Below are 16892 nucleotides of genomic sequence, written 5' to 3' on the forward strand. Positions count from 1 at the left end.
CCACTCTCCAAGACAAATCACCCCCATCTGGCTCACCTTCTCTACTGCGCCTCTTCCTCCCTTACACATGGTATCCAAGAGCCTTGCCTTGCTCTGTTTGAAATCTCCTGGAGGAATGACCTCTTTTCTTAGCCACTTCCATGCTTTCCCTTTCATCGGGAGCCCCCACACTCCATAAAGGCGATCACGCATATCTTGGACCCCAGTGATGCTTAACTGTGGCACCAAGTACATATCCCAATGGGAAAGCTGCCTGGCATTTTCTCAGATAATGCATTCTTTCTACAAGTCTTTGCCTTGGCCCTTTGACCAGGATTGAAGGGGAGTTTGAAAGACTCCGGGCACAAGATTGTTGGGAGCCAAAATTGCTTAAGGTTGGCATGGCAATCCTGCAACTTGCTTGTGTGGGAAATGAAAGACAGACCCAACGTGGGGGTTTTGTGGCATTCTTTCTCCGTGACTCACAAAGACCCTCGACTGTCCCCGTTCCTATTTCCTAGCAAAATTAATCTTAAAAGAAGGAAGAAGCATTATCACTTATTTGTTTACTGACTTGATGTAATATTAATTTGCCCCCACAAAGAAATGACACGTTTGGGGGAGAATCAAGTGAGTAATAATGCTCTTAAAATAGTAAAGTATTAGTTTTCTTGGATCTGATCTTTAGAAAAATAAAACAAAGAAGAGCTACAGTGTACTGGGGTTGAATTCAGGGCCTTTTTTTTTGTTTTAAACAGATAAATATCAAGGGGTTAAAACAGTCATCATAAAGGAGAAGGGAGTTTCAAACTAATTTGACCCTGAAAGTGATGTGCAATTTGAATCCTGGTTGTTTCATCACGTAATGACTCCTACCCAATTGGCACCCTCCCTCTCTTGGAACAAACTGAAAATGATGTGATATATATATATTTTTTTTTAACCTGTTCCAAAACTCAAATGGAAGTCTTGGGTCCCATTTTTTGGGAACCTATCATTTGGCTAATTCTCCCAATAAACATTCACAACAGAGCAGAGACAACAAGAGGAATGCACACATACACAGAGACATAAATTACTGGGCAAGCCACACAGCACAACACCTGCACATAAAGACAGACAGCTGGTGACAGACATGGGCTCAGAGAGCCTTTCCACCTAAATTGATCTCTGCATATTTATAAATGTAGAATTAGTCATCATAAATAACAGCAAGGGTGAGGCTGATATTAAATCTGTCAACATCTCACAAATGCCCAGAGCATTTCTTGGATGGAAGTACACTTAGGATCGTATTCGCTCCTAAAAGAGAGATGATTATACGCTAACCAAACCCTAAGTACAAGCTAAAGATATTCACCTCATGAAGCCATTCCTCAACTAGCCCCTTGGCACTCTCTGGAATTATTCGCAGCACGAGCTCTACTTTCTCATTTTCTGCTGTCTCCATGTGGGTAATTTCTTTCTCATGATTAAAAGTGAACTTGGCAGATCTTTCAAAACGTGGTTTTAGGTGCAGCAAGGCTCCGAGTGTATCCTTTGTCTAAGGCAGGATTCTAAGGACGTACCATTAGAAGGGCAGGTCTCAATAATATTCATGTACCTAAAAAGAGAGTGTGTGTGTTTTTAAGACAGACTGGATATCTTTATATATACATATTTTTTTTACTGAAACATGCAACTGATAGATGAAATGAACTGTTTACCTTTGAAAGAAAAAGCAGGGTTTTCTTTTCCAAATAATCACTCCAGCCTTTCTGAATGTCATCCAGAAGCGATTCTGCCTCCTTCGACTTATCCACCATCTGAGGTTGTGAGATAACCCTTGTAGCATTGGCCTCCTTCCCTGGCCCTTCATTATTAGCCTCCTGGTGGGTGAGATAGAATACAGTGGCTGTAATAACCCTACTTCACACAACAGGCTCACTCTCTCTTTTAAATTGAAAATCCCCTTATTACAAAACAAGGGGTGTTCTTTTTCTTCTACCTTTAAGTAGGAATGCCACATTCATCGCTTCTTACAAAAACCGCAGCTGCTTTTTAAGCTGCAGATAAATAGAATGTGCTGGGTGGTAATTCGACTCAGTCTGAATGCATTATTTTCCAAGACACTTTGGCAAGGGGCTTTTTATTATAAACTGGGAGGAACAAGCAAAGTCCTTTCTCTCCTAATTATGGATGCGTTTTGTTCCTTACTATTAACCTATACTGTCAGATTGATCTTCTTTTGCTGCAGCCAGTTCAATAAATCAACATTTTTTTTCCTGGAAAATTAGAGGGCTAATAATTAAGTCTTCATGAACTTTAATGATGAAAATAAAATTAGCACAGGAGAAGAAGCAGAGGCTGAAACCAAAAACACACAATGGGCTGGCTGTCCACGGAGACCCAGGCAACAAACCTTGTTTTGACACCCGAAGTTAAGACCAACAGGACCGAGTGGTAAACTTTAACCAATGTGATTTCAACAGAAGTAAGGCATCGCAGCCATCTTGTCATCCAGTGGAAAGGGGAGGGGAAGTAAATAAGTATAAGGGTGACTTCCACATAGTGTGCCATGCCGTTGGTATTTATTGCTTACTGGTTTAGTATGGGCGATGGCTGGACATGCTGACAGTTACTCTCATGCTTCACCCTGACCCAAGCCAAGGCAGAAGAAACTCTGACAGTATTCAACCTGAGCTCCCACTGCGCTGCTTTAGCCCAGAGGTAAACATTAAGAAATATCTGGAGTTCCTAATAATATCAAAACAAAAACCAAAGATAGAAACACCCAGAAACTCCATTAACCTAGGTTCTGGTTAAATTTTGGTTCTAATTTTACTATTGCTGAATATAATATTACAACCTACCAGGGCACTAGTGCTCTAGGTCTATAGGGATATATTGCCTTGCCAAGGGGGAGAATCCCACAGGGTGACAGTGGGGTTCCAATTAAGGCAAAATAAATACTGCTACAGCCTGACAGCAAGAAGAGCTTACCAGCAGATCACAGCACATGGGCAGGTGCACAGCTCCGAAAACACAGACGGGGCCAGGCTGTCAGCAAGCAAAGTGCTGAAGAAGACCTGAGTGTGACAGGCATTTATTCCTGTTTGCTCATGTTATTTTGAGTGTCTTTCCAAGAAGGTTGATAGTGGCAATCAACGGGGATCTTGTACAAAGGGCAAAGTCTTCCATGAACACTGGATGGAGACTACATACATATTTAAGAGACCTCAGACCCAAGGGAAGAGATAAACGGGAAGCCACAGAAGGGGAGAGACACTTTGAAATTACATTTGCATTTAAAACCATGCTGGCTTCTTTCTATGTAGATTTGTCTGGCATTTTTTTTTTTTTTTAAGGCATGTATTTGTTTCCACTGAAATGGTGACTGGATTTTCCAAGTATTCTTTAGGAAGGATGTGTGTGTAGTGAATGTTAGTGAAAGCCTTCAAGGTCCTACCACTCTGATTAAGTTTGAATCAGTTCCACATCTGATGTGTCTGGGAACACATGATGTGCTGACCAGGTACCCACCCTGGCTTACGAGCCTGAGTGATGCCTTGGTAACCCAAAGAGCCCCAGTTTACCCTGATAAATAATGGAGTCCTGTCTCTGAGCCACATTGGGAAGCATATTAGACATTTCCATATGAGAAAAATTGAATCCCTGAATGTCAGTATCTTCATTGAGCAGACAGTCCAGTAATAAGCCTGACTTGGCAATCAAGAGTGTTTGTTTTTGTTACAGAGATGTTGGAGGCAAATAGAAAACAAATTCTCGGCTGTATGTTGAAGGGATGTAATATTCCTAGATATTCTAGTAGACAAACATTATTCAAATAGAAGCAGGTTGTTCCCAATTGATAGATAGATAGATAGATAGAGAGAGAGAGAGAGAGAGAGAGAGAGATAGATAGATAGATAGATAGATAGAGAACCCCTGAGCACATTCTTACTTCAAAATGTTTCCCTTTATCATGAGTGGATATTAACACAAACAGAGATGGGTAAGGTGAATGTGACCCTGTAAGGATGACATGTGATCACTCTCTTCCCACACCTGTATTGTTCTAAAGTAATAAGAAAGTATGTAAAGATAATATGAGCCACCAGTCAGAACTCTTGGCCACCATTAAAACTAGTAACTTTACTGAAGGCAATTCTCTGACAGATAAGCATGGAAGCCCCATTATGCCGCTCAGAACAGTGACTTTTGTTCTTTCCCACACACAAATCATCCTCTCGGAATCCTTCCTCTTCCAAACAAATCCAGTTGCAAATTCTCTAAGCCTCACTTCCTTCCCTCTGAACACACCTGACACTTAGCTTTTAAGAAACAGCTAACACTGCCCTTGACATTGTAATTTAGGCTTCTTCTTCCTCCCTGCCCCCCCTCCGGCCCCATGTGCCTGTCCATCTGAAAGTTCCTTTGATTTTCCAGCATTCCTAAGAACACCCAGAAAAGTAGAGGAACTAGTGGTTTGAATTCACCCTGGTTGAAAGCTGATAGATTCCAAACACTTTACTATTTCAGGGGCAAGTCTATGCAGTTCATTGTATTTATGGGTCTTGAAGACAGGGGGAAAAAAAATGGTGTCTTAGAAACAAGACGGAGGCAGCACTAAATACAGTGACATGGACTTTGTGTTCTCATAGACAAGATGCAGCCAAGTTTCCAATGGAGTAAAAAAAGGCACCTACGGGCCAAAAACAGACTCTCTGCGCTGTGTAGTTGCTGCCTTCCATTCCTGACTTTAGGGTCGTATGTATGCCTCCCACATAGTTGCACATACAAATACACAGAGACATGTACACCCACACTCCCAACTCTTCAGGGTATACTGTCGCTCCCCTCCAGAAATCAACCCACTTTAATTGCACGTGAAAACCTTTACTCTTCAATTGGTGATAAGACACCAACCTTATTTCAACCAGTGGGCAAATGTGAAATTTAAAAAGGTGTCATTCTACTTCATCTCTACCAAAGTGCCAGCTAATCATGTCCAGTCATCAAAAGACATCAGGACTGAATGCCGCTAATAAGATGAACAAAATAGCAGCTTGCACTTAAGTACACTCTGAAGACAACATTTTATATTTTACTGAAAAAAATATATTAAGTGCTGTTTTAAGTGGAAGGGAACACTATATTATGGATGATAAACTTGATAAACTTTGGTGTAAGTATGTGTAGTCTAGGTTTTGAAGAACAAAACCACTGCTGTGAATTTAGACAGACAGATCCCTTCTCTCCCTTCCCAAAGCCTGCTTTCTAAATGGGGTTGTCTGGAACTATCACAGCTTTACGAGGCCATAGAAATTATGTGATCAAATGCAACAAACTACATGAAAGAGGAGACACTAAGATGGGCAACTTGAAAAAGGTGTCCTCCTCCTCCTGGCTGTTTGTCCATGAACTCCCCTCCCAAATCAGAAAGGGATGAGCCCTGGGCTCTCCAGACCGTGTGGCATTCCAGCCCAGAGTCTACTCTCTACAGAAAGTACCACAGGGACCGTTGCTGCATCTGGAACATTCTACCATACCAGAGTCACATCCAGCATGTGATGTCATGACTATGAAAAGTCTCAGAAACTCTTTAACTTCCTGTCAAGGCTTCTTGACATCAAGAGCTTTCAAGAGGTCCAAAAAGAAAATGTGTCTCCGACTTCTGTTTTCTGTTCTCCTTCAAGCAGAACAGTGAAGAAAGGGGCCAGTCAGTTGCCTTTTAACATGTCACACTTGGATAATTCCCTTCCTTACCGGAGAGCTTGTCCATTCCATTTGGGCCTCACAGAAGAAAGGCAAAAATCAATTCAGAACAAAAGAAACTCCCATGTTTTTGCCTTTTTTGTATTATTTTTAAAGAGTGCCCTCAATGTAGTTAAGTGGAAGGCTTTTTTTTTTTATAAAGTCCACTGAGGCAACAAATCACACAGGTAAAAACCTGAGATTTAAGAGAGAATGAAATTTAAAAGCTAATTAAATTCAACAAGACCTTCTCAAAGGACCACATAATCAAATTCGTCTCCGGCTAACGCTTAGTTTTTGAAAGGGATAGTAAGTGGAAAGCAGACATGGTTGCAGATTCCATACCATGGTAAAAGAAAAGAAAAAAAAAACTAAGATGGAGTGAAAAAAGATGCATAAGTTTCTGTTCTGACTGGATGCCAGGACCAGAATGCAAGAGATAGATAAGTTCCAGCTCTGGAGGAACTAAATTTGAAGGCAGACAGTAAAACGGATTGAACCTTATTACCTCGAGTCCCTGAGAAATTCCCAAGACAGTTGGATGCAATTTGAAAAGGTCAGAAAAATATTTCCTGCACAGCACTGCTTCATGCTTTAAGGGTGTACATTTGTGAGATGCCAACTCTAATCATTTTTATTGACTTTGCTTTCTAGAGACAGACAGACAGTCTGGGAGACAAGACCAGAAGATAAGAGAAAGGCAATCCTACAAATGAAAACCTCTCTTATTTTGTTCTCTGGCTTGTGACTATGAAAAACTCCACAGCTTGCCCATTTGAAGAGAAATGACGTGATCTTCCCTCTGCGGCTCACAAAATAGAAGGGCAGTGCGGGAAACCGTCAGTGTAACTCTAGTTTGCTTATTTCCTTCTACCTGCTATTTAGTTCACTTCTACTATATGCTAAGTACAGGGAAACCTATGTGATGCTTCACTTTACTCCAGGGAAACGGTTAAGAAGAAATGCCAGGAAGTACAACAGTATGCGAGCATCAGCTTTCTGCTAGCATATCTCTTGAGGGTGGTTATGGGGAAGCAGAACACTCAGGGGAAGAGAATGAGATTAAACAAAGGATAGGAATATCCATTGAATATAGTACTCTACTCAAGAGTCTACTCTCATTAAAAATCTTCTCCAAAACAAAGAAAAATGAAGATTTCTCCGTTTAAATGAGATCGGTGTACAATAAGAACCTTTGTTACCAAACATATTTATGGGTCTTTTTCTCTGCCTCTCTTCTTTTTTGTTGGCATCCAATTAGAAGTTAAAGCTGACTTTTCAGTACAGAATGCCACGATCCTTTCTAGCTCTCCAAAGTTTTAATTAACATCTGACTTCTCTTTGTGTGGGGAAGCAAACACAAGCCTGTTTACTCTTGTTTAGAAGCAGAGCTAAACTTTTTAATGGCCCTGAGACCTGTCTGCATGCTTTCTTAAGATGTTCTGGACCCACAGGGATATCTTGGCAGCTCACTAGAGCCTTGCAACCAGCAAGCTGTCTTTTCCTGTGGACAGCCTTCATGCTGATCAGTTCTACAGCCCTGTTATGCACAGACCATCACAACCAGCAACGAAGGAAGCCGATCACAAGGAGGCTTTGCATAATGTCTAGTACCCTTAACAAAGAAGCAAGCTCATTAGTTGGACATCTGGATTCTTGGCAGCAAGGACAGAAGTTCTTGCTTATAATTGCCTTTCTTTCAGTAGCACCTGAATATTTGGTATTAGTTAGAGATAAGCAACAAAATTTGGTAAAATTTTAAAATTTTCACCTTACACAATATCCTAAAACTTTAATAAACTAATAAAGTTTATAGGTCATATAAGACCTTTGTGATATAAGGCTCCGCTAAGTCATGTTTAACATATGAAGTTTCCTACATTTTTATTTTTATCATTTTACTGGTCAAAGAAGATATTTACTATCCATCTCTGCACTGTGTATGTTATTCAGGAAAACATTCAATTTTTTTTACCTCTGAATATCATTAATGTAAAAATAGCAAGAATCAGTCACACTAAAATAGCAATAGAAGATGATATTTAATCGTAGTGTCCATTAGTTGACAACACATACTATGTGGAGCATTCAAAACATACATCGTCCTATTCCTATTCAGTCTTCGAAGACAATTTAAGTAAACTGAATTTGAGCATGGGGCCAAAGAATCTCAGGATATTTGTCTAGATTTGAAAATGTGTAGATATTCAAGCTGGGACTCAGACCTAGACTTGTTTATTTCTTCCCAAGCTCTAAGCTTTAATTCGTGTTCCAGAGGCAGGGCAGAGCCAGGAAGTCTCAAGTCACATTGCACATTGCATACACAGGGGGCAGGGGGCTGCAGAGCCAACTTTACTGCTCTGGACTAGTGAAGGCCAGGGTCCCTGAAACTTCACGTCACATCAAGCAAGTATAGCCAACGGTTGTAGCTCTAGATGTTTCCTGCCCTCATTGAACTCAGCTCACAAAGAACACAACCCACTCACAGTAGTCTTGTCAATCAGGTTGTGCGGTTCATAGTTTCAAAGCACCTGATAAATTCTGGTGCCTAATGACACACAGACAGTGGCTCTTATTTGGGTTGTTGTTGAATTATTTGCTGAGAAAAATCAAGGAAATGAGGAGAAAGTACTTCTTAGCTGGAGCTGCATTAGGGCTAATTCTTGAGACACAACTTTCAAGAGTAAATGTGAAGCTATTTTGTTATTATCACAGGTAAGTAAGTAGAATAAAGTGACAAGAATGATTGGTCACTGGAGTTATGCACATAAAATAATGCAGGTCTTTGAATGCAGCAAAATGCACCATACGTTGTCAGATTTCAACAAAATACTGTTTTATCATTCCTGGACAAACAGTTATTTTAGCTGATTGACTCGCGTATCCCCAGCAATGGTCCACCTTGTTTACAGAGATTATGGCTAAAAATGTCAAAACATTGCCTGGGCTGTGTGGTGCAAGTTGTTCGTGGAGCTCTCTTCACCTGCCCTTTGTTGGCTTCCTCTCTCTGAACTCCTTCTATTTGAAGAGAGGTTCCTAAAGGTATCAGGTCCCTTTACAGAAAGGGATTCCCACACAGCCCCCTCCCCACCCCAAGCCTAAAAAGATACTTTCTTACTGACAAAGGTGTCTGGGAACTCGAGAGCCATTAAAATGAGCCAGCCAGTAGGAGGTATTCCAACAGCTGTGCTGCACTTCAGGCAAACTGATGTTACCTGTCAGGGCTACCAATGGAAGCATTTAAAGCATAGAAAGGTGTTCAGGCCCAGCTTACTGAAAGGTGCACAGAGGAACAGGTAAAGAAAAGTCTGATCACAGAATGAGCTTCAGTCTGCAGGATGGCTCCCTCCCTGTAGAATTTCAGGCTCATTGCCTTTCTTCAGTACAGAGAGGGACTAAAAACAATATGAGGAGTGTAATAGGACATTCTGGCGCTCCCAAGTGCTTGGAAACAAAAGGAGTCCAATTTCCTACCAAGAAGGATTATGAAACACTATCCCAAATTGTCTACTTTCAATACATTTTGTCAAGGAATTACATATCAAGCCTATTTATCTTCAAAAGAGGAATGCCCTGGAAAATGTTTTAAAGACAGGCTAATTGGTTAATTCATTTTTTTTTCAAATAGCAATTTGCTCTTAAAACAAATGACACCTTCGTAGAGAAAAATCTCCATCATAAAAGTGCTAGAAGAAACATCAATCTAGTTGATTGCATGAGTTTCTTCTTTCTTTCTTGTTTGCTTGCTTTCTTCCTGTCTGCCTGCCTGCCTGTCTGTCTAACTGCCTTCCTTCCCTCCCTCCCTCCCTCCTTTCTCCCTTCCTTCTTTCTTTCTTTGTTTCTTTCTTTCTTTACCTAGTCCTTCCCGTGTGCACAGAATCAACTGTAGGCATCAACGCTCTCACAATTAACTGTTTAGAAATAACGCAGAAGGAAGATGGCACACAATAAAATGTGGTATTAGAGCAGGGGAAGCACTAGCACATCTCAGTCATGGTAGAGAAAAGATAACAGCTCTTTCCTCCTTCCTGGACCACATAGAGTCATTTAGAGATTCCTCAAAGCACATTATTAGATTTTTATTTTAATCATCCTTCCAACACTTCAATGTCAGAATGCTAAATGCTTTGTGTACCTGGCTGTCCTTCTCAAGAGGACTGTGGTAGTATGAGGACCCAAATGTCATCCAGGTCCATTTTCTGTGAATTAGAGGGTTCTCTGGAGCATATTATTTCTTGTGTTGGGAAAAAGCATGGCTTAAATTTTTCTGAATAAATTTTCAAAATCAAATTTGAAAGTTTTCATGAGAGATGATCCTCCCTGGTGGGTGATGCGAAGCATGACCTGAGGGGCAAACATGAAAATAATTAGCATAAAATGTATTAGCATATAGATGCCTTTGAAATAATAAACAGCAGAAAGCCCAAATGCTTATCCCCAAAAGAAGGAGATGAGAAAATACGAAATTAGTGTATTCTTCTTGCATGACAACTCTAGCTTGAAAGCCAAAATGAACATTTTCATTCTATGAAGGATACAATGACCAGGAAGATTGAGAAGTAACTCCCAACTCCTAACTCTTATTCCTTTATTTGATTTGGTAATTATCACCATGTGGATATTGTCTACTTGCCCTTTAGCCAGTGGTACTTCTGACCCCCTTTCTCCAGTAAGCAGAAATAAACCCAATACCTTCCTTTTACTTCTTTAAAAGCCACTAAGTACTCAGATATAAAGCTTATATATTTTCCCCAACCCCTTCTTTTATCTGTCTTTCCACATTTTCTCAGTGGCATACTGAATGCTAGAATTGGTGGTACCATAACCAAGAGGACAGGGGAAATGATACTTTGGTTATGACACCATGACCAAGAGCCTAGTGTGAAAATGGGATAATATTCTGAGTTTTTTTATTAGCAATGGTCCATGAACTCAAATATATATATATATATATGTATATATATATATATACATATATATATATATTGTATATCATATATACAATACAATATGATATACAATATATATTACATATATATTAATTACTTCTGAGAGATTAGAATGATAGGCTAGCATGGCAAGAACGTGGTATTTGGAGTCAGTCCCCATTTTAAAATTTGTTGTAGTTCATTTGGGGGAAGATGACTTAACACAACTAACTCAGTCATCACTTTCATATAAAATAAGGGATGTATTTTCTAAATCAGAAAGATTGTTATGACAAGTACGGGTACATATACAACCTAGGCACTGTAGCTATTTACCATTCTCCAATAACATTAACGAAGACTCTTCATTTTGTGACTTTAGGGTTTAGTAAGTTAAATTCCATCCCACCTTAACTTGTATGAATTTCATAAGTGAGTGGCCCTGATGACATTAAGGAACAATACCATAAAAGATAATAGATCCATAGAGACATGGCATTATAAAACTTTAGTCCCCCCCCCTCAAAAAAAAAGTAGTCAGGGAAATAAAGATCCTAAAGCTGGAATTTATCCCATAGAAGCAAGAATGGTACTGGCAATTAAACTTTGAAACAACTGGCAGAAATTTATGACTCTCTCATGTAATGCAATGGAATTAAGGATTCACTAGCCACACGTTAAATTACCTAATTCAAGGGACACCGTATATCTGTATTCAGACTGCAATGCATTATGTTGACTTATTTATTTATTTTTGAAACAAGGTCTCTCACTGTATATCCAAGGCTGGTCTGGAATTCTCCATGTAGCCCATGCTGCCCTTGAAATTATCTTGCCTTTGAGTCCCAGTTCTAGGATTATAGGCCGGTACCCCCATGTCAGGGTGTTAATTTTAATCATTAAAGGTGTCAATAGAGTACTTAGAACCCTAAGAAAGGGCGCGTTTCCGCCAAAATACCATTTGGCTTTCTCAATTTGCCATCAATTTTGAACTTTCGACAGATGGCTAATAGCTTCATGAAGGTGTGCCTTGGCCTCTTGACATATGGAAGGAGAAAGGAAACATATATTGCCAAATAAAGATTCTACGGAAATTGGAAAGTAAGCCTTGGTTCTTTCTCCACAGCTCGGCCCCAGACCTGCCTTTCCGTAACTAACAATGCTTACAGTCAGAGACCATTCTCATCAACCCTCTTCCATGACTCATCCTCACCTCACACACTCCTGGCACACTATGCTGAAGCTGGGAAGGTGGGAAGGGCGAAGGAACCCTGCATCTATACAGTCCTCAGCAAATACGCTGCTCGGTTGAGCCCACGATGCAACGCGGCTGAGGAAGTTTGAAATGTTCTGCATGAGCAGATTCGTGACTCTCTTTACCCCTTCCCTTTCGAACTGACCTCACTTGACCTGCGTCAAGAGACTGACATCATCCGTGATGCATGCCTGCCAAATGTCATTCAATCCTCAGTTTTCTTCTTCTTCTTCTTCAGGCCAAGCACATTGCATTTCAGACTAGCTTGAAAAGGAAAATGGCCACAGCCAGTTCACAAGCTAGTATATCATTGGTTTGGGGGATGCACTGATGTTTGAGGGGCCCACTGGCTGCCGAGAATGGCTCCTCTGGCTATGAAGGGAAAGGGCTTGTCTCAGGAATTCCCTAGGTACAAATGTGCAGAAAAGCTATTCTACATGTTTACCAGTCACTGGGAAGGATAAAACATGTCCTCTGCTATCCAACCAGGAGGCCAGGCTCTAGCAATTGGTTCCATTAAGAATATCCCATCTTTTCATAGTACTTTAATGCTAATTATGTACAGATATAATATATTTGGTCTAAAGATGGTTTCGAACCTTAAACCATATGAAAAGAATAAAATAAAAATACACCTCCCCAAGACAATCTATTGGTTGTTTGTAAATATTGACTTGGTTAAGTTCATTTCTTAAAGTGTAGTGAAGTGAAGTGATCCTAGTTTTTACTTTTTTTTTTTTTTTTTTTTTTTTGTCCCCATTCACACTTGAATAGCTACTGGGCGCCACCTAGGCTCACAAACCCTCCAACTTCAACTTGGTTTCCATATATTTCAAAAGAAGTTAGGAAATACAACTTCATAAAAGATGATGAAGTTATTTACAGTTTGTTGGTATTTGGGGAGGATAGCTCCTCGATTCTTTCTGCCTTGCCTGAATTGGTATTATAGTTTCACAGAAGACAGAAAAACAAAAGTCAGGAGATACACATATGCCAGTATGGCTGTGAGTTGACCAACAGGGAAGGGGGTAGGGGTGGGGGGGTGGGGTGAGGGCTCTCTTCTTGGAAGATAAGATCCTGCTCTGTCTGGGGGCTTTAGTCGTTTCCCACATGATTCCTAGAGAAATTCTAATTCTTTATGCTCCATTGTGTTAAGGTTCCTACTTGAGTATTTCTGAATATGAGTAACAAGTTATCTAAAAAAGGAATCATGAAACCAATCTCATTGATAAAGGATCTTAAAAAACCTAAGTTATATAACACACATACACACTAAAGACTTATGCAATGAAACCCACAAAATATTAATGAAAGGAACTAAAGAAAATATCAGATTTTCCAAGTCCATAGTCATGCTATTAGAATACACATACTGCCCAAAGTAAACTTTAGATTCAATAAAAATCTGTATCAAAATTATCATGTTGTTTTCCACAAAAATAGAAAAGAATTCTTAAAATTCCTAGTGCAACATCAAAAAAAAATCTTCATTAAAAAGAATAAAACTACTGGGAACACCAGAATCCCTGACTTCAAGATGTAAAAAGCTATAGCAATTAACACAGCATGGGGCTCGCATAAAAACAGACACTTACGCCAATGGAATATGGTAGAAAGCCATGAAATAAACTAACACTTTTAACAGTCAATTGATCCTCAACAAACATGCCAAAAATACACATTGTGATAAGATTGCTTCTTTAATATATGATGCTGGGAAATTGGGCATCTATGTGCAGGAAAATGAAACTGAACCTGTCTCGTAGCATACAGAAATTCTAAGTGGATTAATGTTTTACGTGTAGGACCAGAAGCTATAAAGGTACCAGAAGAAAACAGAAAAATCTCCCTGACATTGGAATAAGTTATGATTTTTATTATGTATCTATTCTCGGAGAATTCCATATATCTGTATGGTGTGTGTTGACCATATTCACTCTCATTGTCCCTCAGCTTCTTCCAGATCTCCATTCCACATCCCTCTCCTAATTCCTTACCCTCTTCCCCTATACCCAAGACAACACACTCAGGCCAGTGAGTGCTCCCATCTTCACATGGGTATAGGAGATGAATATTTTGTGGCCTAACATACAGCTAGGAAAGGGAAAAGAAACAAATAGAAATGACAGTAGGCTAAAACCATGCACATCCACAGAGAAGCAAGCAAACAAACAAAAAACTGGGATGGGAGGAAGTATCTGTAATATCTGTAAGCTACATATCTTAATAAGTAGCTAATACATGAAGCATACAGGGAAGTCAAACGACTCAACTGCAGGAAAATAAGCAACCCAAATACGTAACAGGCAAAAGAGATAAAGGAGATTCCTCACGAGATAACACACAAATAGCCATCGGGTATATGAAAAAACGCACATCTATCACCAATTACCAAAGAAATACAAATTCAAAGCACATTGAGAAATGATACCACAGATCTTAGAATATGATTATCAAAAGATAATGCACTGGCAAGGACGTGGGAGAGTGGGAAACTTTGTAGGCCATTGGTGGGAATGTAAACTAGTACAGCCATTTCAGAACCCAGCAATCCCACACTGGGTGCAAATTGTAAAAATAAGATTAGTATGCTGATGAAGTATCTACAAGTGCATATCCATTGCAGCATTTGTCACAATATCCCAGAAACAGAATCAACTTAAGTTTCAATCAACAGATGTGTGGATAAAGAAAATGAGGTAAAAATAAAATCTGGAAGGCTATCAGCCTTCAAACAGAAGTAACTCTGACATTTCCAACAGCATGGATGAAACCAAAAGACAATGTGGGGAGTGAAAAAGGCCAGGCACAGGCAGATCTCTTTTATGTTAAGTCTAAAGTGCTGAACCCAAAGAGGACAACATGGTACCAGGGGTGAAAATAGGAGTTAGGGAATGTGTTCAAAGGACAACATTTTATTTTGGATAAATATGCTCGAGAGCTATGCTATGCATTGAACAAAGTTACTATAGTTGATAACAGCACACATGGATCTTTGAAAACTCACTAAAAATAGATAAGTGCTTTCCACACACACAGAAACATCTGTGGGATAGTGCATTACTTAGCTCAGTTGAGCCATTCTCAGATATATGCAAATTTCAAAGCATCATGTTATACATTTCATATAGAAAGCCTTTATTCAATTAAACGATAATGGATGTGCCTCTTATCCCAATATTCAGAAAGCTGAAGCAAGAGGACTGTGTGTGGTCGGTGTAGGTAAGAAAAGGTAACACTACCTTTTAAAACTGTGTTTTAACCTTCTACAAGCAAAAATAGTTAAAATTAGTATACAGTAATATACAGGACTAGGAACCTAGAATGCTAACAAAACAGCCTTGGCCATCTACCCCATTCAAGGATGAAGGTGGTGTCTAAGTTAGGGATACACAAAGGAAAAGTAGTAGATAACGCTTATGAAGATGCATCCTCAGTTCTTAAATCGAATTCATGTTCCCTTCTTTCTTCACACCCACAATTGTACCCCTCAGAGACTGTAAATACTGCCAGAGAGTTTTGGAGATGCAATTATCATGGTGATGATAAATGATTATTAAATAAGAACCAGCCAATTTCACAGTATAGAGAGAGCCTACAGTCTACAAGGAAATCCATCATTCAATAGAAACCTGGCTTTGTTGATCTAACCCTGATAGGGAAAATCATGATGTTATCTAAGAAGTCTTCAAGTAAAAGGATGTTTTGCATTTTTCTTCCAAGCTATATCAATATCTTATAATAAGTCCCTAAGATGTATCATTAGGGTGCATTACCAAGTACTTAATACTGCTCAGAAGTTTCTAAGAACGATCTCAGTTTTGGGAGCAGGAATTGAGATTTTATATCATAAGATAATAGCGAGATTGCATAATATGTAAGTGTGTATTATATAGAAGGAAATAAAAGTCAATGGTGTGCAAATCTCAAATAAAGCTATTTCATTGGGACTTTATAAAACTGATTGATCATGGGAAGAATAGATGTAAAAATACTGATTTTGGTATCTGGAATGATAGGCAATGGTGAAAAGGGAAGGAATCGGTAAAATCATACTGCTGTGTAGGGGGATGGATGGATAAATACCAGGAAAGGCAGAAAATGTACAATAGGAAAATTTCCTAATTATATGAAATATATGGTGTCCTTGATCATGTACCTTAGCACACAATTTCATTCCTGAAAATCATACTATTTTTCTGAAGACATTTTAGGCATTACATCCTATATACCGAGAATTAATGTTCATTCAATTTTAGGGAACTTAACAATTATTTTGTTATGGCTTCTCCATATTTTTTTCTAGCATTCATCTGGGACAGAGCCTGCAACACCACATCCATTCTGTGCCAAGACACCAACTAACTAATTTTAAAAATAAAACTAACTAAATCTAACTAGCCAGACATATTTTCTCTTAAATATGGTGTGTGTTAATCTTCTTTTTAAATTTCAGAGTTCTGTCATAATTTGTGTCAAATGAATCTGAGTCACTATGAGTAAGCTAAGATTAAATCCTCAATACCAAAATTTCCATTTAGCCTGGCAATATGCTTTGGGCTTGTTAACACACTATTTTAAACCAGGACAGAACCCCACAGTGCTAATTTATAGCATTAATCATCCCATTTTCTTTTCTGTTTCTTTTCCTACTGAAGAGAAGGTAGGCAGGGAGATCAATGAAGAAAGCAATTCAAAGCAGGCAATGTGAGCACCTTTCTAGATAACTAGATAAGAGTAAAAATGGGACTGGGTGTCTGTGCACCACCGAGTTGAACTGGATAGCATCTTTAAGAGTGACATAGAACTAACAAATCATGGTTGTGATAGGTTTTGTTAATTGAAAGAGTGGGTAAATTCCTGAAATTGCTAATAGTCCAAATCCAGAGGCCACATTTCAGTAATATGTGATGTAGATTATACCAGGCTAATGGATCTCAACTTGGCTCTGTCACACACACGGTACCAATGTTTCAATGTCCCTGCACATAGAA

General features: G+C 39.2%; 1 long non-coding RNA gene across 1 annotated transcript; it reads right to left on the bottom strand.

The window, feature by feature from the left end:
- Nucleotides 1-924: 924 nt before the first annotated feature.
- Nucleotides 925-10231, bottom strand: LOC127237912 (uncharacterized). Its single transcript, XR_007835885.1, has 3 exons — nucleotides 9851-10231; nucleotides 1686-1847; nucleotides 925-1582 (listed from the first exon to the last, which is right to left on the bottom strand). It is a non-coding gene; the product is annotated as an uncharacterized LOC127237912 (long non-coding RNA).
- Between the last annotated feature and the right edge of the window lie 6661 nt (nucleotides 10232-16892).

Source organism: Phodopus roborovskii, unplaced genomic scaffold (assembly GCF_943737965.1).
Source record: "Phodopus roborovskii unplaced genomic scaffold, PHOROB, whole genome shotgun sequence".
Taxonomy (NCBI): Eukaryota; Metazoa; Chordata; class Mammalia; order Rodentia; family Cricetidae; genus Phodopus; species Phodopus roborovskii.